This window comes from Sceloporus occidentalis, unplaced genomic scaffold (genome assembly GCF_023333645.1).
Source record: "Sceloporus occidentalis isolate IW3139 unplaced genomic scaffold, rSceOcc1.0.p SCAF_7, whole genome shotgun sequence".
NCBI lineage: Eukaryota > Metazoa > Chordata > Lepidosauria > Squamata > Phrynosomatidae > Sceloporus > Sceloporus occidentalis.
Window position 1 is genome coordinate 1,094,633 of NW_028316987.1, and position 23,510 is coordinate 1,118,142.

General features: G+C 44.3%; 1 pseudogene across 2 annotated transcripts; it reads left to right on the forward strand.

The window, feature by feature from the left end:
- The first annotated feature begins 2,289 nt into the window (after positions 1-2,289).
- On the forward strand, positions 2,290-18,837 carry LOC149308979 (neurotrophin-4 pseudogene; annotated as a pseudogene). Of its 2 annotated transcripts, none has more exons than XR_016281993.1 (3): positions 2,290-2,373; positions 15,324-15,722; positions 17,126-18,837. The product of XR_016281993.1 is annotated as a neurotrophin-4 pseudogene, transcript variant X1 (transcript). The 2 variants fall into 2 exon arrangements; XR_016281994.1 differs by lacking the exon at positions 2,290-2,373 and adding an exon at positions 11,768-11,803 and having other exon boundaries at positions 15,330-15,722.
- The last annotated feature ends 4,673 nt before the right edge of the window (positions 18,838-23,510 follow it).

The window sequence follows — 23,510 nt, forward strand, 5'->3', positions numbered from 1 at the left end:
GCAAACCTCCTCTGAACAAATCTTGCCAAGGTTTGCCTTATGGGGTTGCCCAAAGTCAGAAAGTACTTCAAAGCACACAATATTACAATGGCATAGGTTTAATAAGCCTTACACAAAACTGTCACAGAACGTACTACACACGTCCCTTCACATTTGCGGCTTTGACTTTGTGGATTTGATGATACATGAGTTTTATTAATATGCTATTTCTAGGAATATCTAGGTCCTCTGGCACGACCCTATGGTCAACTTTAACCAAAAGTTGCACTGAAGGACCTAGAGATTCCTAGAGACACTTCACTTCATAGCTCCTTCAGAGCAATTCTATGGTCAATGGCTGATGTTGACCACAGAGTCACACTGGAGGACCAAGAGATTCCTAGAGAGGTGTCCTCTCAGGTAAAAACATAGTGTTTTTGTTTGCGATTTTTCCACATTCACAGGGGTCCTGTGCCCCTAACCCCAGCGAATGTGGAAAGACAAGTGTACTCTTATTTCATGTTCAAGTCCCCAAAAGCTCAAGCTATCAACTTCTTTCTTTCTGTTAGTCTCAAAGGTGATACAAGATCCCTTTGAATACTGATATTTCATGAGCAGTTTGTTTACCATCTCCCAGACACACACCTTCCCGCCCTGAAGCCCCGCCAAACTGAGGAAGGAATGCCACAAAAAATGCCACAAACTACTGAGGAAGTGAATCCCACAAATGTTGGCGCCATAATGCTGTAATACATGGCTTAGCCTGTCAGATACCCAACCCAAACAACTCCATGCGCCTTCGATATCCACCAAAACACCCCAAGCATCCCTTTTCTGTCACGCATTCACAAGTGATGCACTGGGTAATCACCGTGGAAAAAGCCCTTTGCTGCCTCCTGACACACACAAACACAGAAGTGGTACAAATGACAGTACTTGCCCATAGAGAAACCATACTTGCCCATAGAGAATCATTGTAAAATACCTGCCCATAGCAAATATTCTCCAGTGATTTCCTATGGGCAAGTATGGCTTCTTCATGGGCAAATATTCTCCAATGCCTCCCTGTGAGACAAGTATTCTGCAATTATTCTCTATGGGCAAGTATTCCCCAGTGATTTCCTATGGGAAAGCATTCCCCAAATTGGTTCTGTCTGGGCAAGTATGGTTTCACTATGGGCAAGTATTCCCCAATGCTTCCCTATGGGCAAGTACTGTATTTTCCAATCATTCTCTATGGGCAAGTATGGTTTCATTGTGGGCAAGTACTGCTGTTTGAACAGCATCTCTGTGGCTTTGCCCTCAGGCAGGTTTCTTGGAGTTACTTGGAAAACTGAGCCCTGAGGCAGCAGAGATGATGGAGGAGGAGGAGGAGAAGGAGGAGGAGGAGGACCTAAACTTAATTGCCTAGTCTCCTCAGACCCTCCAGGTTGGGCGGGAGCGCTGCTGTTGTTGTTGCTGTTGTTGTTGTGTACCTTATGACTTATGGTGGAGTGACCCCATCTATCATGGGGTTTTCCTGACCAATTTCCAGAGGGGGTTTGCCCTTGCCATCCTCTGAGGCTGAGAGAGTGTGACTAAGACCACCCAAGGCTGGGACTTGAACCCTGGGCTGCATCTAGACTGCAGAATTAACCCGGTTTGGCACCGCTTTAACTTGTTGTCTGGCTCAAGGCTATGGAATTGTGGGAGCTGGAGTTTGTTGTGAGGCCCAGAGCTCTGGGCCCACAACAAACTCCAGCTCCCAGAATTCCATAGCCTTGAGCCAGAAAAAGAGTTAAAGCGGTGCCAAACCGGGTTACTTCCCCAGTGTGGATGCAGCCCTGGTCTCACCCCACCTGACGTCCTCCTCCTCCTTGGCTCCTTCCCGCCCAGCTGAGCCAAGGGGAGTCCAAGGGGGGTCTGCCTGCTGCCTGCCTTGGGCCAAGGGGGCGGGGGGCGCCAGGTATGGGCCGCTTCGGTGGGGCTCAGGCAGCGGGAGCCCTGGGGAAGGCTGCCTCAGGTGGGGCAAGACCGGGCAGGCTCCGCCAAGAAGGCAGGCGAGAGAGAGAGGGAAGGAAGGAAGGAAGGAGAAAGAGGAGCTCTGCTGCGCACCTTCCAGCGCCAGCTCTCCTCCACGCCTGGCTCTCCTTCTCCATTCCTCCTTCCTTCCTTCCTTCCTCTCCGTCCTTCCTTCCTTCCTCCCTTCCAAACCTGTTCCTCCAGTCCTTCCTCACCTGGGTCTTCCCCTTCTCCTTCCCTCCCTCGCCCACTCCCCCTCCACCATTTAGGGAGCCCCAAGCCCAACTCCGCAAAGCGAGGCAGCAGCAGCAGCAGCAGCAGCAGTAGGAGAGCCCCTTGGCAGCCGGAGGGGGACGGAAGAGGCAGAAGGGCAGCCAGGAGGGCACCCTAAAGGTAGGAGGGGAAGGAGGGTCTAGGGAGAACACCCTAAAAGTAGGAGGGGAATGGGGGTGCAGTGGGGGCACCCTCAAGTTAAGAGGCGAATGGGGATGCAATGGGGACACCCTAAATGTAGAAAGGCAATGGGGGTGTAGGTGGTGAATTGGGGTGCAATGGGGGCACCCTAAAAATAGGAGGGGAATGAGAGCCTAGGGAGGACACTGTAAAAGTAGCAGGTGAATGGCAGTGCAGTGGGGGCACCCTAAAGGTAAGAAGAGAATGGGGGTGCAATGGGGGCACCCTAAAGATAGGAAGCAAATGGGGGTGTGAGGGAGAAATGGGGGTGCAATAGGGGCACCCTAAGGTAAGGGCAGGAGGGCAATGTAGGTGTATGTAGGTGGTGACTGGGGGTGAAATGAGAGCACCCTAAATGTAGGAGAGGAATTTGGGTGCAATGGGGGCACCCTAAAGGTGGGAGGCAAATGAGGGTGTAGGAGAGAAATGTGGGTGCAATGAGGCACCCTAAAGGTAGGAGGGGGAAGGGGCTGTAGGAGGCGAATGGGGGTGCCATGGGATGAGAGCACTCTAAAGATAGGAGGTAAATAGTGGTGCAATGGGGACACCCTAAAAGAAGAGGAGGTGAATGGGGTGCAGGGAGGACACCATAAAGGTAGTAAGAGGGAAGCAAACAGAGGCATGCTTTCCACAGCGCCCCCTTCTCCTTCCCCCCTCCTCGCAACCCCAGAGACACCCAGGTGTCCGGGTTCCTGCAACACCCCTATTTTGCCCAACCATTTCAGTTTGTTATTGTTGTACGCCTTCGAATCATTTCCAACTTGATTGGGACTTTCTTAGCAAGTTTTGTTCAGAGAGGGGGTTTGCTGTGGCCATCCTCTGAGGCTGAGAGAGTGTGACTGGTCGCCAAGTAGGGTTTCCATGGCCCAGCCGGGATTCAAACCCTGGTCTCCGGAGTCATGGGATCCTAGAGCCATCCAGTGGAACCTCGCTCTACCATGCAGCAAGACACCATCAAAGCACTCTCCAAACAGCCTCTGTTTAAAGAAGGAGACTCCAGCACACTCTGAGGCAGTGTTTTTCGCTGTTCAGAGCTGAAAAGTACCTTGGTTCGGATTCCAATAAGCCTTTCCCATCCACAGTCGCACACACATGCACACAGACACACACTAGGTTGTACTCCTCTTGTCATGGATAACCAGGGCGGCTATAATGCCAGGAAGCCTATTCCAGAGGCAGTCCATCCATGGGTGCATCCACACTGTAGAAATAATGCAGTTTGATACCACTTTCAAGTCCTGTAGCTCTTGGGACGTGTAGTTTTACAAGCTCTTTCATCTTCTCTGCCAAAGAGTGGTGGCATGTCATCTTGTTGTTGTGTGCCTTCAAGTCGGTTTTTATGGCAGTTCTACCGCGAACCTATCACAGGGTTTTATTGTCAAGTTTCTTCAGAGGGAGTTTGTCCTTGCCATCCTCTGAGGCTGAGAGAGTGTGAGTTGTCCAAGGTCATCCATTGGGTTTACATAGTCAAGCTGGGATTCAAACCCTGGTCTCCTGTATCATAGTCCAATGCTGAAACAACTACTCTATGTTGGCTGTCCATCCTGTGGAAGCCTGGGACTTGTAATCTTGCAAGGTCTTTCGCCTTCTCTCCCCAAGAATACTGGTGCCTTGCCAAACTACACATCCCAGGATTCCGTAGGATGGAGCCATGGCACTTAAAGTGGTGTCAAACTGCATTATTTCTACAATGTAGATGTACTCCATCATGGGACTTCACTCTGCTTTCAGAAAACCCAGGTGTCCAATCTTCATTGATCTTTCTTCCCATGTTTCATACCCCAGTTTGGGCTGGGGGCTTCCTATTCTTGCCTTTCCAGGTAAACAGGCGGTGTGTGAGAAAGAGAGAAGGATCAACGGTCATGATCAAGATAATACTCCCTTTTCCATACACACGCGCACACGTATGTATTTTGCCTACAAGGAGGGCTAGATGGAAACCAGCTGGAAAAAGACGAAAGGGAAAAAGCGGAAATATCCCTGCCTTGTTCGCCCTTTCATCCGCCTGGTTTGGATTACCTGCTGCTGATGGAAAGCAGGACGCCTGAGATCCCTGGAAGGGAAGGGAAGGCAACCACAAGGGGGAAGCCAGGGTTGCCCACCACGCGCGCCCAACGGCCGGGGTCTCGACCCTCTTCCTTGCCTTCGGAGTCAGGGAATCCAAACCAGGCAACCCTCACAGACCCTCTCTGTCCTCTGAAGAAGGCAGATTACAAATCTTGGCCTTAAAAGAAAACAAAGCCACTTTTCTTGCACTCCCAAACCACAAGTTTTGCCAGGAGGAGGAGAGAGGTTAAAGTCCAGGGAGATAGCATCTGAGCATTGACAAAGCTTAAATAAATGCAAGGTTAAGTGCAAGTAGCAATAGCAAGTACATTTCTATACCACTTATCAGTGAACAAGCACTCCCCAAGCAGTTTACTTATTCCATAAGTACTGTATGTAGCCAGCATGGCATAGTGGTTTGAGCGTTGGACTGTTACTCTGAAGACCAGGATTGGAATCCTGGCTGGGCCATGGAAACCCACTGGGTGACTTTGAGCAAGTCATACTCTCTCAGCCTCAGAGGATGACAACGGCAAACCCCCTCTGAAGAAACTTGCCAAGAAAACCCCATGATCGGGTCACCTTAGGGTTGAAAACGACTTGAAGGCAAACAACAACAGCTATATGTAACCAGCATGGTGTTAGTGGTTTGAGGATTGGACTATGACTCTGGAGACCAGGGTTCGATTCTCAGCTCAGCCATGAAACGCACTGGGCAATTCACAAGCTCTCAGCCTCAAGGAAAGGCAATGGCAAACCTCGTCTGAACAAATCTTGCCAAGAAAATCCCATGATAAGTTCACCTTAGGGTCACCATAAATCAGAAATGACTTGAAGGTGCACACAACAACAACAACAACTGTATGTTGTTTCACTGCAGCTGCCAGCATTGATGGAATCTGAAGTCCAACAACCTTTGGAGGGGCACAGCAGCCTCTGTGTGTGCATGCATGCACCTTCAAGTTGCCTGTTAATGTACAGGTCTCCCATGAATTTAATTGGACTTTCTTAGACAAGGAATGCTCAGTGGTTTTGCAAGTTTCTGGCTCTGAAATATAGCCAGCAGCCTAGCCCTGGCTTAGTGTGGCAGAGTTCTGTGTAGATAGGATCCAAAATCCAGTGTGATAGGAACTAAATCTTTATTGATTTCCTCCTCTGAACATAGAATTTGCACCCAGATCCTTTCCGTTTCTAGCAAACTGAGGAATAAATATTTGCCAGAGATTGCTTAGATCAGGGTGTGGCTTTCCAAATGTTTTGGACTGTAGTTTTATCATCCCAGATCATTTGGCAGCTTGGCTGGGGATAATGGGAGCTGGAACCCCACCACATCTACAAGGCCATAGGTACCCCCCACTTGGAGTCAATGAAGAATGCTGAAGTTCCCTTTCGCCACTACTCCCACCCCAAGCTCCATGTTTTCCCTTCCTCCATCCTTCTGATTTTGTGAGTGGGTTGCTGCTTCCACATATATTTAAAAGAGTAGGACAATTTGTAGCAAGATGGAGAAGAGATATTGAAGACTTATCTGGAAGAAAGTAAAGTTTGAGAATTTACTTTTATTTATTTATGGTATTTATACCCCGCCCTTCAGCCCTAATGGCTATCAGAGCGGCTTACAATTATTATTTTTAATTAGACGGTTCCCTGCCCTCAGACTTACAATCTAAAAGACACGACACAAAAGGAGAAGGGAATGGTGGTGGGGAAGGGGATGAGGTCCAGTGATTATTCTCTCCCTCTGAGGCCTGGACCAAGGCAGATGGACTGGAGGGAGGGCTCTTCTTCTTCAGGCTAGCCCTAATGGAGGTGGGCCTGCCTGGTCACTCCCTCTCAGGCTGGAACTGACATCCATAACTGGGGCCTAGAACATTATCCTACCTCTGCTCAGTTATGGATGGCTTCCACGTGTCATTGTAGCCATTTATTTTGTTAAAATTAACTTTTCAGGCTTTGCAAGAAAGTGGTGGAGTTGAAGACTGTTAAATTGCAAGCAGTTGTTTATGCCTCATCTTATGTAGTTTGTACAGTGAGCCAAGACGGAAGCTTTTGATAATAAGATAGAAATTAAAGCAGATGTAAAATAAAATTAGTGTTCATAGGTCAGCCAGTGACCCTTTCCTTCTAAAACAAGGCTAGAAATCATGTGGCCTTCCAGATGTTATTCATTTACAACTCCCATCAGCCATAATCATTATGCCTGATGGCAGGGAATGCCGGGAACTGGAGTCCAACACATGATTCCTACCCCTGCATTAAAACATACATACACAAGGGGATTTGAGCCTTTGGCATACCTTCAGAATGTCGTGCTTTGGCAGGGACACCCTAAATTAATCTGTCAACCCACTTTTTCAGCTACTTTTAAAATGCCCCACTTTCTCCCTTTGTCCTCAGCTTACTTCACGTGGAGCAAATTGAGTTCAAGGTGCACTAAATAGTTTGCCCTCAGGGGAGATAGGAGAAGGAGGGAAATTGGGGTAAAATCTTACCCTTCACAGTAAGCTCAAGCAAAAGCAGACTGCTGCAGCTTCTCCTAGCTTGTCTGTTTTGCCTCATTAACAGCTTTTACCATCTTGACCTTATTCTGATGTTGCTTGGCCACATGTGCCCTGGTTTTGAACTGTGTTGAAGTGTATGGTTTGGTATGTCAGCTTGGGACACGTATGTGTGTTTTGTGTGCCTTCAAGTCGTTTCAGAGTTATAGTAATCCTATCATGGGGTTTTCTTGGAAAGTTTCATCAGAGGGGTTTTTCCGTTGCTATCCTCTGAGGCTGAGAGAGTATGACTGGTCATTCAGTGGGTTACCAAGGCCGAGCTGGTCTGCAGTGTCGCAGTCCAACATTCAAACCACTACACCATGCTGCCGCCTCTCCACTTAGGCCATATTACAATTGCAATGAAGAGCCAGTGAGTTAGCCAGAATTATAGATCCTCCCGAGTAACAATTGCATATAACACTTCAACAAGGACAGGAGGAAGTATCCCAAGAGTAGATTGCAACTATGTTGCAACTCATTTTCCCCCTCTTCTGAATATGTCCTATCTTCCAGCTTCCCATTTTTAACCCAAACATGCATTTGGGGAACATCATGCAGCCTTTCCTCAACAAGAATCTAGTGTTCTCTACATTAAACTCCTATTACCCTAGGGCAGTGGTTCCCAACCTTCCTAATGCCGTGACCCTTTAATACAGTTCCTCATGTTGTGGTGACCCAAACCCATGAAATTATTTTCATTGCTACTTCATAACTGTAATTAAATAGGTGTTTTCCAATGGTCTTAGGCGACCCCCATGAAAGGGTCATTCGACCCCCAAAGGGGTCCTGACCCACAGGCTGGGAACCACTGCCCTAGGGGATAATGAGAATCCAACATACATGGGAGAGACCTCAGATTTGCAGAGGTCTATCTATCCAGCTATCTTGCCAAATCTTGGTACAGTGGTAGTGGCAGCAATGGCCATGGCAAATAGTTTTAATAGTAGTAGAATTCAAAGATATAGCCGTGTTATCTGTAGAATCAGTATGTAGAGAGATCTTGTAGCACCTCTGAGACTAACTGAAAGAAAGAAGTTGGTAGCATGAGCTTTCATAGACTTCAGTCTACCTCCTCAGATGCAAAGCATGAGTGAAGTCTACGAAAGCTCATGCTTCCAACCTCTTTCTTTCAGTTAATCTCAAAGGTGCTACAAGATCTCTCTAGATACATGTTTAATAGTAGTAAGTCTTGAGGCTGTAGAAGGGGCAGAATTTGGAGAAGTTAGTTTTTGGATTAAAACTCCCAGAATCCCTCAGCTAGTCCAGCCAGTGGCTATGCTGGTAGAGGGATCCTGAAATCATGCTGATGGTGATGAAGATCAAGATGGCTTTAAATTTAGTTCAAAATTTTTGTCGTTTTCAACTTCTTCTTAGGAAAATGCCCAGCCTTAGAACCCAGGTGGCCACTGATTTCAGATCCATTTTGTGTGGGTGGCTTTTAAAACTAGAAATGCAAAAGTCAGGTGCAAAAGACTTACATTTAGAATAAAAGAACAGGGTGATTCTAAGCACATTTTGTATCAAAGAATTTGTTCTCAATGGGAAAACTGAATTATAGCAATCTTCAAAGAAAACATTAGTGTAAAAATAGAGGAAGGAAGAATTCTTGTGACTCCTTTAAGACTAGCTAATTTATTTTAGAGAGCCAGTGTAGTGTTGTGGTTTGAATATTGGACTACAACTCTGGAGACCAGGGTTCAAATCCCAGCACAGCCATGGAAATACTCTGAGCCTCAGAGGAAGGCAAGAAAAACCCCTGTATTAATAAAGCTTGCTAAGAAAACCCTGTGATGGGTTCACTTTGGGGTTGCTATGAGTCAGAAATGACTTGAAGGCATGCAACAATTTATTTTACCACAAAATTCCATGGGTTACAGTCCACTTCAGAATTGTAATCCACAAAAGCTCGTGCTGAAAACAAAGCAAAACAAGTTAGTGTAAAGATGTCTCAAAACTTACCCACCTACCGACTCTGCCTTCATCCCCATTTTTTAAGAATTAAATTGGGTTAAGAGAGTCCTTGGCCACAAAGGTCCATTCCTGGCAACTCCAAGCTTTCATCATTGCAGTTCAGGTGAAAACTCATTATTTTGTTATGGCTATATTTAAGTGACTGGGAGTCAGAAGCACTTGCAGATCACTCAGAGATCTGCAGCAGAACCTGATCTACTTTCTCCCCAGCCCTGATTGAGAGACTAGCAAAGAAGAAAAATCCCTGAACTCTCTCTGAGGGTATGTGTTAGCAAGACTCCTGAATTTTTCACTGGAAACAACTGGATTTAATTTTAGCCCAAGTCTTTTGCAGATTCCTTAATCCTGTGCTTTAAATGCCAAAACCTTTCTCTTTGTCTCTAGGTCATCCTCAGGTTTCTGAACTACAGTAATACCCCCACTTCCAAGTCTCCTCTCCTTGTTTACCTGGGCAAGGCCAGTGCAAGTCATTTTGCTGCCTGAGATGAAAGATAATGTACAGAAACTAAGTGGAATCCTATTTGAACTCTGGCTATAAGGTAGAGCTCCCACCACAACCCCTTAGGAAGCAGAGTAGTTTGGTGTGGCAAGGAATACTTAAGAAGTGATTTTACCAGTTCCCTCCTCTGAAACATAGCCTACAGCATATCCGTTGACTGTTTCCCATCCAAGTACTAACCAGGGCTGATTCTGCTTAGCTTCCAAGATCAGCTGGGATTGGGTGCCTCTTCGGGTATTTAGGGTCTTCGTATCCTCCAGTGAAAGGAAACAGTTAGGGAGTTCAGAAAGAATAGCCAGGAGGATGCCAATGCTTCCTTACCCCAGGATTTGTTGCCTGAGGCATTTGCCTCACCCTGACTAATGGGAGTGTTGGTCCTGTTCCAAGGAGAGCAGTCACAGCAAGGTATCTTGTGGGGTAATTTCAGAGCTACTTGGTTGATACAATGAAGTAGCCTAAGTGATGCCAAAACAGAATGAGAAGTTATATCCCTTTTACAACAGGAGAAAGGAACAGTAGCAAGTATTACTTCATTCAGAGGTCCTAGTCTCTGTGGTTCATGGCTGCTTGTCTGGCAAAAGTACAAGATTCTCTAAAGGGGATAAACGATCAATGGGTTCAGCAAGGAAGCTGGAAGAATTCCATAAAATTCTATGGAAAGGGAGATTTCCTGGACTTAAGGAAAAGGAAGAATTAATTAAAGGAAAAATATATATAGACGTTAGTATTAGCATTTTAATAAGCACAGCATAATCTGCTTTCAACTATCTGTAGAGTAATTTTCTAAAGTACCAACTCAATCATAGCATCTGGAGCCCTGAGATTCTCAGCTTTCATTCGAGTGAAAGCAAGATTGTAGCTCTAATGAAAAATGCACAAGTGGAATCTCAGAAGGTGGAATGGGGTTTGTGGTGGAGACAGTATTAGTTAAACCATGATGCTTCAGTACTTAAATGCCTCTTGATTTCTTCCTCTATAATACTGTCTCTTGGCCTACATCACCCATTTTACATCCTTCTTTCCCTCTTCTCTATTCCTCACAGGCTGCATATGTCTCTTGGTATGTAGATGTTGGTGACACTTCAGTTTGATAGCAGTTGCACAAAGGGACCAAACAGACAGGCCAAAATAAAGCTGCTTTGGGTCACTTTGGAGGTATGCTGTTTAAATGATGCATGCGTCCTAAGAGGCTGGAAGCTGTGCCAAAGCTACGCTCCAGTCCTAAGGAGCGTAGCTTTGGCGCAGCTTCTGGCCTCTTAAGACATGTGTGTCATTTAAACAGCATACCTCCAAAGTGACCCGAAGCAGCTCTATTTTGGCCTGTCTGTTCGGGCCCAAAGTAGCAAAAACTGCAATTACACTGAAGAGTCATGCCAGAGCCTGGGAAAGTTACATTTGCAAAAAGAAACCCTAGCTAGCATAGCCAATGGCATGGTGGGTGGAGGATTCTGTGAGTTGTGGTTGAAAAAGTAACTGTTCCATGCTTATGCTATGTGATTTAACTGCATAATTTTGATTGCTTTACATACAGTGAGGGGCTCTCTTGATGCAGACATCGATACAGTTGTTTTCCCAAATAGTTGGAAAGGCCCAAATCCCTCCCTGACATGTTTGGTGAGGAGGGGCAGAAATGAATGGAACATCAGGAGCCTTCTTTACGGGAGCTGCAGGCCTGAATTGTGGGCATCCTTGACAAAGCCACAGCTTCCTGCTTGTTGATGATCAGCGTTGTGGCTGGGAGGCGGCAGGTCGGAGCCTGCCCGGTGCTAAGCTACGCATACCTCCTTGGAGCAGGGGCTGGTTCCCCTGTGTGGAATGCCTGCAGTTTCACACCACACAACTCCCGGCGCGCAACCCCCCCCAACCGTTTCTCATTGGAGGGAGCGGGGTCACAGGCGCTAGGCACTGTGGGGGGGAAAAGATGCTTATGCAAATAGCCTAAGGGTCAGGATTAACTATCTCTTAAGACCTGTTTGCTTAGCCACTAGGCACCACTCCCCTGCTAAAGAACCCAGGAGTCCAAGCCTCACCCTGTTACAAAGTCAGAGAACAAAAGATACCCAGGTCCACCCTGGGGTTGTCCTTACTAATGGGAAGGGGGACTGGGGAAGGGTGGTTCTCATCCCCAGCATCCCCAAAGGTCTGGATCCTGATTCCTGTGCTTTGCTTGGTTTCTGTAGCTCTCACAAATACTCTGCTAAACAAGTTAGCTTGGCTGGATACTGCATGCCATTCCTTTCTGTTTCACCTTATTCTGTTTCCTCATACAGCCTGGAAGATACCTTTTTGGAGGTACAGCTCCCAGAACCACCAGGTAGCATGGTTGGTCCTACTGGCTGGAGGATGCTAGGGGTTGTGGTCCAAGGAGTGCCTGTTCCAAGCTCTGGTTCTACCTACTAGGTCACGTTCTCCCCAGTGTCTGAGAGGCCAAGAGGCATCCCTGGATTAAGAAGGAATGCATGTATGCATGCACACACAGAGAAACACATAGCTTGTCAAATCCTGTACCCTCTTGCTATGCAATCCCTCCCAGCCATTCAAATGGAGGGAGGTAGTTTATCTCCCTGCCCCACAGACATTGTTTGCTCCCCTCTTATGGAAATGTGCATTTTGTTGGAGGTGGGGTAAGTCAAGGGTGGGTTCAACCTAGCCTGGATTGACTAATGAAAGCAGGGGGAGGGATTGGAGGGAAAGAATTAAACACTCTATCAGTGTCAGTTTCAAAGGCGAGAGGGATTAGCCACCCTCCCAAGCCCATCCCCCCCCAGTGACAGCCATCCCCAGATGTTTCTACATCTGGATCCCATTCCCTTGGCTCCCCGTCAGCAGCTGTAGACTGCCCAGGCGTCACCTGATGTTTCCCAGCTGCCTCTGGGATGGGGCAGGAGGAACATTGGGGCTAAAAGGTGTCTTGCAAACCTCAGTCTCCTTCCACAAGAAAGCTGCTCAGAGGAGTATGTGAAAAAATTAGTTTTATGGATTATGATGCCCAAAATCCCAAAGGTAGCATGGCCACTGGCTTTTCTGAGTATGGAATTCTGGGAAGTTGGTGCAGAAAAGTAAGTTTCCTAAGCTCTGCGTGGGAGGACCCGTAGGTGGACTTGTGGACTTACCAGATATGAGTTGGAAAATGTGCATGTGGGGAGCAGTACTTTGTGGTGATGATGGATGCATTGCCTCCTTGCAAGGGTCATACTCCTCTCTTGTTGTTACAATACTATGGCAACCACTATTATGGAAGGTGGTAGAGCAGAAGTGGGCAAAGTGTGACCCCTGGCTATTTTTGTGGCCCATAAGGAAACTTAGTGGTCAATTTTTTGGCCCCAAAATGCCCTCTGGGAATGTGGAGGGCATTTTTTAGAAACAGCATATTGCTTCTGCTCACTTCTTGCTCTTACAAAGTGTGCTGGAAATTTCCCCCATGCTCCCTAGAAGGTGTAAAAATTGGGGCAATTTTTTTAAAAAATGCACTGGGTGTGTGGTCAAAGTGTGACCCTTGAAGGTCTTATAGGGGTCTAAAGTGACCCCCTAGCCTTATACAGCTGCCAACCTATGGTTTCTGTACCATAGAACCCTAAAAAAACAGCAGAGCAGAGTGTCTCAGTCTCACAGATTTCCATTGCTAAAGAGACTGGAAGTGACAGAAATTGGCAATTTTAGTAGCAATTTCAGGGATCAGGCTCATGGCAGCAAATTTGGTGGTGACAATGCATGTTGTGAAGGGGTCTGCAAAAATTTGGGGTGTGTTTGTTAAGATCTATATATGGCCTAAATATTTTGTGTTGTCTGCTCCTGTTCTAGAGGATGGTGTTCCTGATATCTGATGTTTTAAAGGAGATTTAGGGAGTTATGTTTAGCCTTGGGGTATCCCTCCTGTAGCTCTTTGGTGGACTAAAGCACTGAATTTTAAAACAGAAGAAGATGGAAGAAAGTAGACCAGGCATTTCCCCCCAGCCTTGCTTCTTCCCAGTCTCATCACCATCACAGGCTCATCTGATGAGGACACAGGAGAGAGCTTTCTCAGTGGTTGCTCTCAGATTGTGGGATTCCTTTCCATGGAAAACTAGGCTGGTCCCCTCTTCTGCTCTCCCTTGTCTGGCAGGCATTTTTACTCTACTCAAATAGGCATTTGATGATTAATTGGTTTCAGGGAGTGTTTTTATGGGGCGTTTGTGATGTATTTTTAACTTTATTGTTTTATTTTAAAACAATTTTCCACTTTTAAAAATTTAATGGTATTTTAATATGATAACCTGTTTAATTATGTTTTAACTTTTTTTATTATCCGAGGATGGTGTTTTTTTTTTTTAAAAAAGCCTTTCTTATTTTAGGTTTTTTGTTGGCTTCCTTGGGTTCAAGACTGAAAGAAAGGCAGCATTAAAATAAAATAATACAAAAATATAAAAATAATACCTGCTGTCCTCCATATGGGTTGGATTAGCTGCCCCCCAGACTATATGACATTACTGGCTGAGGTGATGGGATTATAGTTCAACACACCTGAAAAGCACTAATTTTGAAAGGGATGAGATGAAAGAGACAGCAAAATGTTGAAATTCAAATGAATTTCCTTCGTCTGACTGATTAAGCTATTTAGAGAGATCTTGTAGCACCTTTGAAGCTAATTGAAATAAAAAAGTTGGCAACATGAGCTTTCATAGACTAGGCTCTGACTAGGCTATTGTTCGGGTTCAGATATCCTAATCTAAAAGCCATTTCTTTTTCTTTTAAAAAATATTTGCATCCAGTCTCCCACAGTCTTGAAAGCCATGTCAGTCTGTAAAATTAGTATGCAAAGGGATCTTCAGTACCTTTGAGACTAACTGAAAGACAGAAATTGGTAGTATGAGCTTTCATAGCCTTGAGCCTATTTCCTCAGATACATGTAGTGGAGAGGAAAGCCCAGGAACAGACCTACAGTATATAGCATTTTGTGTGTGAAAATGTCCATAGGAATGCAAAACTTTGTGGGTGTGGAGATTAGGTGACAAGATCAGTTTTAACCATAGCCTTTTAGGCATCATCTTTGCCTTGGGGGATAAGGCAAAGATGTTGCCTAAAGCCAAGGTTTATAGATAACCATATGAATGAGTATTGAGATGTAGTGCAGGAGCCAAAAAGAAAATGTGATCAACTGCTGAAGAGAGCCCCCATGAGACTGGGGGTTAACTAGCGTTGTAATGTGCCAGGAAACCATTGTCTCTGCTCAGCCCACTGATGGACTGAAGTTTGTTGATATACTCCAATGCTGTTGTTTCTCTTTCCAGTCTTCCATTGGAGTCTTTTTTGTTCAGGGACCACTTTTCTGAGGACCAAGATGGAATGCCCAGGAAGACTGAAGAGTTCTGCAACCTATTTTTATATATTCCCATTCCTGATGTCTGATTTATGTCTGTTTATCCTCTGGCGCAGAGACTGGCCTGTTTGCCCAGTGTAGAGTGCTGAAGGGCATTGCTGGCATAGTATGGCATAAATCACATTGGAGGATGAGCAAGTGAAAGTCCCTCTAACATTTGGGGTAATGTCATTGGAAGCTCATGCTACCAACTTCTATCTTTTAGTTAGTCTCAAAGGTGCTGCAAGATCCCTTTGCTTACTATAGTTTTGGCTATTGTTGTTATGTTTCATTTTTCATTATCCTGGAGGTCTTCCAGGTACATTGTTTCTCCTTCTGCTGTTGTCCTTGGTTCTTCCAGTAATAAAAACAATTGCTTTCATGATTTGTGGTAGATGCCAATGTTTTTTTGTTCCACACAAACATAGCAGGTTGAAGCAAGAAGAATAGGACTCCTAGGTCCCATTCACCGAGCATTTGTTTTTGTCTCTTTTGTCAGATCCAGTGAGTGACATCAAGCCCTCAGCCAAGTCTACATCCCTCAACACCTGCCTGTTTCTTGAGCCAGATCTCTTTGTCAAGAGTGGGACAAAGCACTTACCTCTGGCCCTGGGCGAGGGCCCGTTTTCCTTGCTCATCCCATGGAGAAACAAAGATGCAGTCTGAGATTGATTAAGACTCTCTGGAGTCTAGACTTTCAGACACATGAATTGCAAAGAGGTACCAGTGTCTGTTAGGGACAAGGCATCAGAAAGATCACTGTACCTATCACCACAAACATCTAAATTTTCCCAGACTGACTTACATCAAGGAGTATCCAAGCAAGATCATATTCTGGAGGAATATGTGAAACTGAGGATCTACTTGGCTGTGACTTAAGGAAGCACTGATCCCACAGGTAACATCATCAGCCAGCCCATGGACCTCTCGCACAGCTGCCTTCTTTTGCTTGCTTTTTTTGTTGTTCCTTTCCTCTTTCTCTTCCTCTGAAATTCATTTGCAGGTAGTTGGTTCTTGCAGTTTCAAAGGTCTTAACTTTTGCTTTTACACTTTCTCTTCTGCAGCAAATTGGTCCTTGTAATTTCAAGAACTCTGAAGAGACTTGCCAAAATTCTGTGGCCTTGTGGTAAAGAAACCCCATACAACCCATCAGTATATAGCTCTTCACACAGTTTTGTTGGAATTGGCCATGTTTGTTCTTACCTGTAGTGCAATGGAATTTTGGAGATACAGGATTTTGGGGAAACTAGGATGGTGGCAGTAACTATGGCTACTGGCTGCTTTAAAGACAATGACCTGCCAAGGTCCCCCAGGCTCAACCCTTGAAGTGGTATTGGTTAAGTCATTGGCTAAGGAAGGCAGATAAGAAATGCATCAAGGTGAGGATGGGATAGAATAGACTACTAGATTAGTCCCATTTTCTGAATATTTTGGTAGCAAAGAAGCAGAAATATTGTAGAGAGAGAACATATTGAAAGAGAGCTGCCGGCCGTTTGTTTTTTTCAGAGCAGAATCACTGATTTCCTCTGTCAGATTACTAAGGAAGAAATTTCTCTTTGCTCTGGAACATGAATGAGGTGATAACAAGGCTTATATGTTTGAACAGTTTGTTACTAGATGAACAATGAAGAGCAATGGGAATTATGGCTCTCCAGATGTTGGAATGTGAGCCACAGCAGCTCTAACCAATACAGCTCATGGCGATGAATGTTGGGAGTTGTCCCACAACAGGTGGAGAGCTGCATGCTTCCTATCCCATTCATAGAGGATTCAGAGAATAAAGAAGCAACTAAAGCAGAGATTTAAATTTTTTCTCCTTTGATGCATTTCCTATTTTATGCAAACAGTTTAAATTATGACACTTTGCAATATTTTTCTCTATTTCTAATTCAAAGCTGATGGTTACGTTTCAGCTGCCTATAATTTGTTAAAGCTCAGTCTTTTCCACAGGCTGAACTTATTCAGTCAGAAGTAAGCACCACTGAATTCAATGGAGTTTACTCACAGGTAAACTAGGCATAGGATTTGTTATTGTCCAGAGCTTGAAGAAGCTGCTTTTGGACTATACCTAGATGTCCTCAGCAAGCATGGCCACTATGAATTCTGTGAGGTGTAGTCCAAAAGGAACCTTGGGCAAGTTCTAGTCATGATTATCCTATGAAATGTACTGTCTTTCATTTGTGTGCACAAGCTCGTACTTACTTACACACGCTGACATTTGAAGCTCCTGTACTTCAAAACATATCCCTACACCCCCGCAAGGCAGCATTTGAAGCTTACTTTGTGTTTTTTTCCACTCAGGTTCCTGTTGTGCAGGGAGGGATGCTTATTCTGCTCCATGTCATGATCACCCCACTGCTCTCTGTCATCCGTGCTGCCCCAGTCCCCAACACCAGTGCCCTCCATAACAACACAGATGTCTTCTGGTCTGAGAATCCAGTACAGGACTGGGACCTCTTTTCTCCCCGTGTCACTCTTTCCCACCGTGAACCTGAGGGACCTCCTTTGCTTTTCCTTATGGAGGACTCCAATGCCCAGACAGTGCAGACTGCTAACCAAACACTCAAGTCCAAACGGTCCCTGGACAGCTCTATACGCCGGGGAGAGATGTCGGTGTGTGACAGCGTCAACGTCTGGGTGACTGATAAACGCACAGCTGTGGACATCCGTGGCAAAACTGTGACAGTGCTTTCAGAGGTCCAGACGCTTACGGGCCCGTTGAAGCAGTATTTCTTTGAAACCAAATGTAATCCAGCTGGGGGCACGGTGGGCGGCTGCCGAGGTGTGGACCGACGCCACTGGATCTCAGAGTGCAAGGCTAAACAGTCGTACGTAAGGGCCCTCACAGTGGATTCTGACAAGATTGTGGCCTGGCGTTGGATCAGGATTGATACCTCATGTGTCTGCACCCTACTCACTCGCACAGGCCGGACGTAGGGAGAAAAGGAGGGGATGTAGTGTGTGGTTTTCACGTTGGTTCATCAAGACATGTCCAACTCTCGAGGTTGTGCTCATTCATGGATTGGTGTGTTTCCCTGGGCCAACATGGTCTCTTATTGGCCAAGGGGTGTGTGCAGTATTCTCACTGGACATGAGGAAGTGGTTGTGGCCCTCCTGATTAGGGCACTTGTCTGCAGTGCCTTCCTTCTCTTCAGCTCCAATAAGTTTGGGAATCTTATATTCACAGCGTACATCACCATGACTACAATCTATGGCCATTTGTTGACTGGCGGATGCTGGTATAGTCAGGCAGCTTTTGTGGACTGGAAGGAGCAATTTCTGTACTGGATGGGATATGGCCTCAAAGACATTGATAGGTCCCTAGTGGTCAAAAGGTGTCTTTGGACACTTGCTGTAGAGTGTTTCAGCCCTCTTGGCTTTCACTGCCTATGCTCACCAATCCTCCTTTTTACAGGCTTGCAATGCAGAGTGGACCCTAGTTTTTGCTCCTCACTCTCTAGGCTGCTAGATCGAATCTTTCAAATCACCTACTCCAGGAGAACCCTTTCCATCTCAACACACCCGCCAAGGATTCCCACCAAGTGACGTGGGGAGTGGGGTTCTAGAGCATGTTTTAGAGTGCATTTTCTGTACACATGAAAGCCACCAGCCACCTCTACTAGGCTTCATTATTGTCTTGTGCACACTAAATGTGTCCAGCATTCCCTCTTAGCTGTGCAGTAGAGTGGGAATCCAGTCATTGTGAGAGGTTTGTCCACCATTACCAACCTGTTAATTGGGGAATGGGGGACCGCTAACAAATTCCTGAGCAATCCTTGAATTCTTTTGGAACACACTCTGGAGAATCAGTGTGCAACGTGGTATAGGTTTACTTCTGGTTTCCTTTCTTTTTTATTCCATTTGTTTTCCTCTCTTACATATTTATTGCCTCCCTTCCCTCCCACTGCAGTCTGTGTCTCTGATCCTGTTCTGTCATTTTAATTATTAACTTATTTGTGTACCTTCTCTATGTGTGGGTAATTTCTAGAAAAATGTGTGTTTGGACACAGGGAGTGGAGTGGAGATTAAAAACAAAAGAGATATCTGCTATGTTATTTCCAGTGTCCTGATGTCTTACTTTGGAAGTGGTGAGAGTGAGGCTATGGAAACTAAAATTCTTGGAAATGTAAAAAGGATGGCAACCAAGTACGTGTGTGTGTGTGTGTGTGTGTGTGTGTGTGTGTGTGTGTGGTCATGGGATTTTCATGGCAAGATTTGTTCAGAGGAGGATTGCCATAGCCTTACCCTGAGTATACCTCGCTCCAACTCTGCTTCTTGGAGCTCCAGCAGAGAAACTGTGTCCCACCTTTTTTAAGTGCCACCTGATGATTAGAAAAGGAATTGCAAAGCCCAGAAGTTAAATCTGAGTCTGCCAGTAGAGAGCTCTGGGTGATTTGCAATACATCAGGCCCATAGCAAGACATTTTGAGGCCTGAGTATAATGAGGCTGGGCTAGGCCTTTGTGCCCTCAACCACTGGCTATGGCCCTTTGCTTCAGCCTCTGGTTTGTAGATCACAGGATTCCAGTGTAAAACAAAGTAGATCTATGGTCTTGAAATCTGCACAACTCTGGTGTGAATCGTGGTTTGTCTGTGTGTAAGGCAGTCAATTATATAGAAGGAGAGGCACATTACTTAAATAATGGGACATTGCTATAAAAGGACTACAGCTATGGATACACATGCCCTGCATAAATGAGCATGCATATTTTTTAATATATTGATTTATTTATTGATGGAGAGGGATTAAACAATCTAAACATAAGCAACAAGGAACACTATTTTTGACCTTTTTCAATCACTTGGTGTGTACTGTGAGTGCCTATACATTTTTAGTATCCTTTTAAAAAAATTCCATAAGTATGGTATCAGTGGAAAGAAGGCCAAAGGAGTATTGCTCTGTGGTGCTTCCATGAACATTAATGTCTTCCCTATCGGACAAGGCATAGAGCATGGGAGAGTGATTCCTGGAAGAAACAGCCAAGGATCTGTTGCTTCTCCCCTATACCATTTGGGGGCTGTTATCACTACTTAATGCAGAGGTGGTTAAATGTGGCCCTCCAGATGCTGTTGGACCTCAGCTTCCATCAGTCCCATTCAGCATAGAGGAGAGACAATGGGAGCTTTAGCCCAGCGTCTGATAGGCAGCCATACATTCCTTACCTGTGCTTCTCAGTTACAATTCAGTTATTCCTAACAAACACAAAAACAGGATGCTCTGAAGTCACTAGTTGGCCAGATAATAAATACTTCTGTTTAGTTGCCATGTGACCAACAGAGTACATGAATATGGCCAGACTTCAAAGGAACTGTCTAGTTTTTGGCACATTATGAAAAGAATTATTATCTGGTGATAGCCAGCTAGTAACTTAAGAGGATCTTGATTTTAGCCTGTTGGAAGCAACTGAAAGTTTAAGAGTCCATGTATCTACAAATGTAAAATGGCTAATCTGTCTCTAATATAATGCAATTAAGTCTGATGCGCTAGACAAATCAAAGGCACCAAATTTGCTGTGTTATCTATTGGGGCCAAAATGAAAATTTCAGAAAGATTTTGGAATGGATTCATCAAGTATTTTGAGTACCTTTAAAACAAACACTTCAGATTTCTGTAATTTTTAATTTTGTTATCATCTAGAATTCACATTGACAAACACATTTTTAAGCAAACTTGATTTTTATACTAAGATTTACATTCTGAACAGTTGGGAGCAAGTTTGGGACTGACTGGCAAATTTTGTGTGCATCCCCCCCCCCCCCTGAAAATTGTTGAGTTTTTACATGAAATTGGGTACGATGCAAATCTTAACGATTGTAGGTACTTCCACTCAATTTTTTTTCAATGAAGTCATAAGCAAAATCACTTAACACCAATCTGAGCAAACACTAGATAAATTTCCTAGTATCTAATGTATCTATGCTCCCTTTTGATTCTTGTTTAGCGCTGCCACATGACTCCAGACTTTTGCTAGGAGGTATTTATTCTTCAGGATGAGAGGCAATGAGTTTTTGAGTGTTGAAAGTATGACTCAAGATTAGGGCTTGGACAACAAAAGCAAACCCTCTCTGAACAAATCTTGCCAAGAAAACCGCATGATAGGATCACCATAAACTGGAAACAACTTGAAGGCACATAACAACACACAACAGTTTTTCAGGCAACCCAAAGGTGTTGATACTCATCAGGAGAAGTTGGAAAAGTTATTTTTGAATTCTGTTTACCAGAATATTGGTGGATTCTAGGGTCTGCAGTCCAAAAAGTTAATTCTTCCAAGTGCCACTAATCAATTCAACAAACCAGAAGACAAAATCTGAAAATATCAATTGTATATGATACTATGATGATGAGAGCTTTGGCCTGTTGTTTTCTATATCAAATAGTAACGGACAGAAACAGTTCTATTGCCATTAATTCCAGCTGCATTGTGCTGTGCTATATTAGATTTTACCTACTTTAAAATCTAGGTAACTTTAGACTCTGGGATAAATGGTCTTGTGATACATACCTAAAAATGTAGTAAACCAACCTACTCTTGGGTTTGGAGGAGTGTTCATTCTATTGAGTGGGGCACTTGATCTGTGCCCCAAAGTTTTGCCCTAACTAACTGTGCCACAGCTGCCAAGGTTTCACTGCATGTTGCACCATATTTTAAGAGACATTTTTGGTGCCAGTCATACTCTCTCTTCCTCTAAAATTCATTCTTCCTCTAAAACACATTCAACATTGCCCCTTCAATTGTGCACTTGAAAGGAAAGTTTAGTCACCAAGAAAGATATCTGCTGATACTTATCTTCTCACTGAAGAACCCTTGATCTGTTTCTGAGGAATCTGAGAAATCCTTAAAACATATGGGATGGAAAAACCTGTTCTTGATCCATTTCTGTTATTGCTGCTGATATAATCAGTCCTCTACCAAACCAAAAAACAAAACATAACTGTGTGATTAAACATTGTGTACAGTTCTATTAAGTCCTAGAAAATGTGCATTCCCTAGCAGCTACCTAAATTTGTTCTGTATGGAAAACTATTTGGGGAGAGGTACAAAGAGAATGTATTTGTGTGTGGAGTTAACATTCCTGTAGTTTAAGAATTCCTCCTCCCTTTGTAATGAGACATTCAGAAAGTTTAGAATAGTGACCTGTATGCTTTCAGGGACTACAGTCCACTTCATCAGATGTATGAAGAAGTCTTTCAGGTTGGCATACAAACAGAGACAATTGTGTTAGCTGGGGGATGGGGAATGGCACAGCCATGTATGTATATGCATGCCAGCTTAGGACAATTCTTCTTGCATCTAAGGAAATGAACATGAAAGTTAACACTATAATAAATGTGTTAGTATTTAGAGTACATCTTTTAATCCTTTAAGGATCTGCAGCTGGAGCATCTGTTTAGCATAGCAAAGAAAGGACAGGTTCAAACAATGGATCCAATAAAACAATGCTTTATTTACTGTCAGATGTGGGTGACTGGCATTCCCCCCTCCTTAGTCGCTAGCAACCAGTACCATATTTGTGCCCATTGACTACAATTCTTTCTTTCCTCGAAATTTACCATGGAGTGGCAGCTGATAACTCCCAGACTGGCATTGGTCCCTTCACCACCACTTTGAGTATAAAAGATGTGAGATGTGACATAGAAGCTGGCATGATTCCTGAAGCCCACTGACCATAGCCTTTTCTTTCTGAACCATGTAAGGACAATGTTACTTCCAGACATAGTCTTCAGTGCATTGCAAGGGTAGGAGGCTAAAGGACCATGGGGCACAGTCTGTTATTTTATTACTTATTGGTGAAGGTCATGACCCAGAAAAAGAGACAATAATATACAAGTGAACAACTGGCTGATCTGATAACATCATCAAGAAAGTTTTGCTTTCTCAGAGCTTTGTCTGCAGGTCCATCCATGAAAGGATCTCAGGCAAGATATGAATTGCACCTCGCAACAATTGATAAGAAATAACGGCTTTTCTATGGGACTTGCAAACATGGTCAGGAGGGCTTTAAAATGAATCCTGTGGGGAAAGATTTCAGAGGACAAGGGTACTATACACTGGCAACAATAGCTTCAATGATGTTGGGAAAATTCAGATTGTGGAGTGTGAGCCCACAAAGATGTATAAAAGTGATAATGAAACAGATGGAATAAATGCTCCATAAAATAAATGAGCCATAATTTCAGATGTGTTTAAACTAGTGTATTGGTTTTGGGAAGTAAACAAGATGAACTTGAACTCTTAACAAATGAAGACAAATATAACTGAATTGGCATTACTGAAACCTGGTGGGACTCATAAGTTGAATGAATGAATGAATGGTTATAACTTAATCAAATTGAACAAACTTAAGCAGGAAGGAAAGGGAGTAACATTGTATACAAAAGATATGTACACCTCTAAGGAGATCCATTACTTGGAGCATTGAAAAAAGGTTAGGAACACACACAAACACACACTCTGTGTGTGTATGTGTGTGTGTGTGTGTGTGTGTGTGTGTATATATATATATATATATATATAGTATAGGAAAGAGAAACAACAGTGACATCAATGTTGGGCTCTGCAATAGACCTCCAACCCAGAATGAAAACATGGATGGTTTGTTTGTTTGTTTATTAGAGAGAGAGAGAATATTAATAGAAAACTTCCCTGTTATCCGTTGGAAATCAAACTTGCCAAGAATGTATA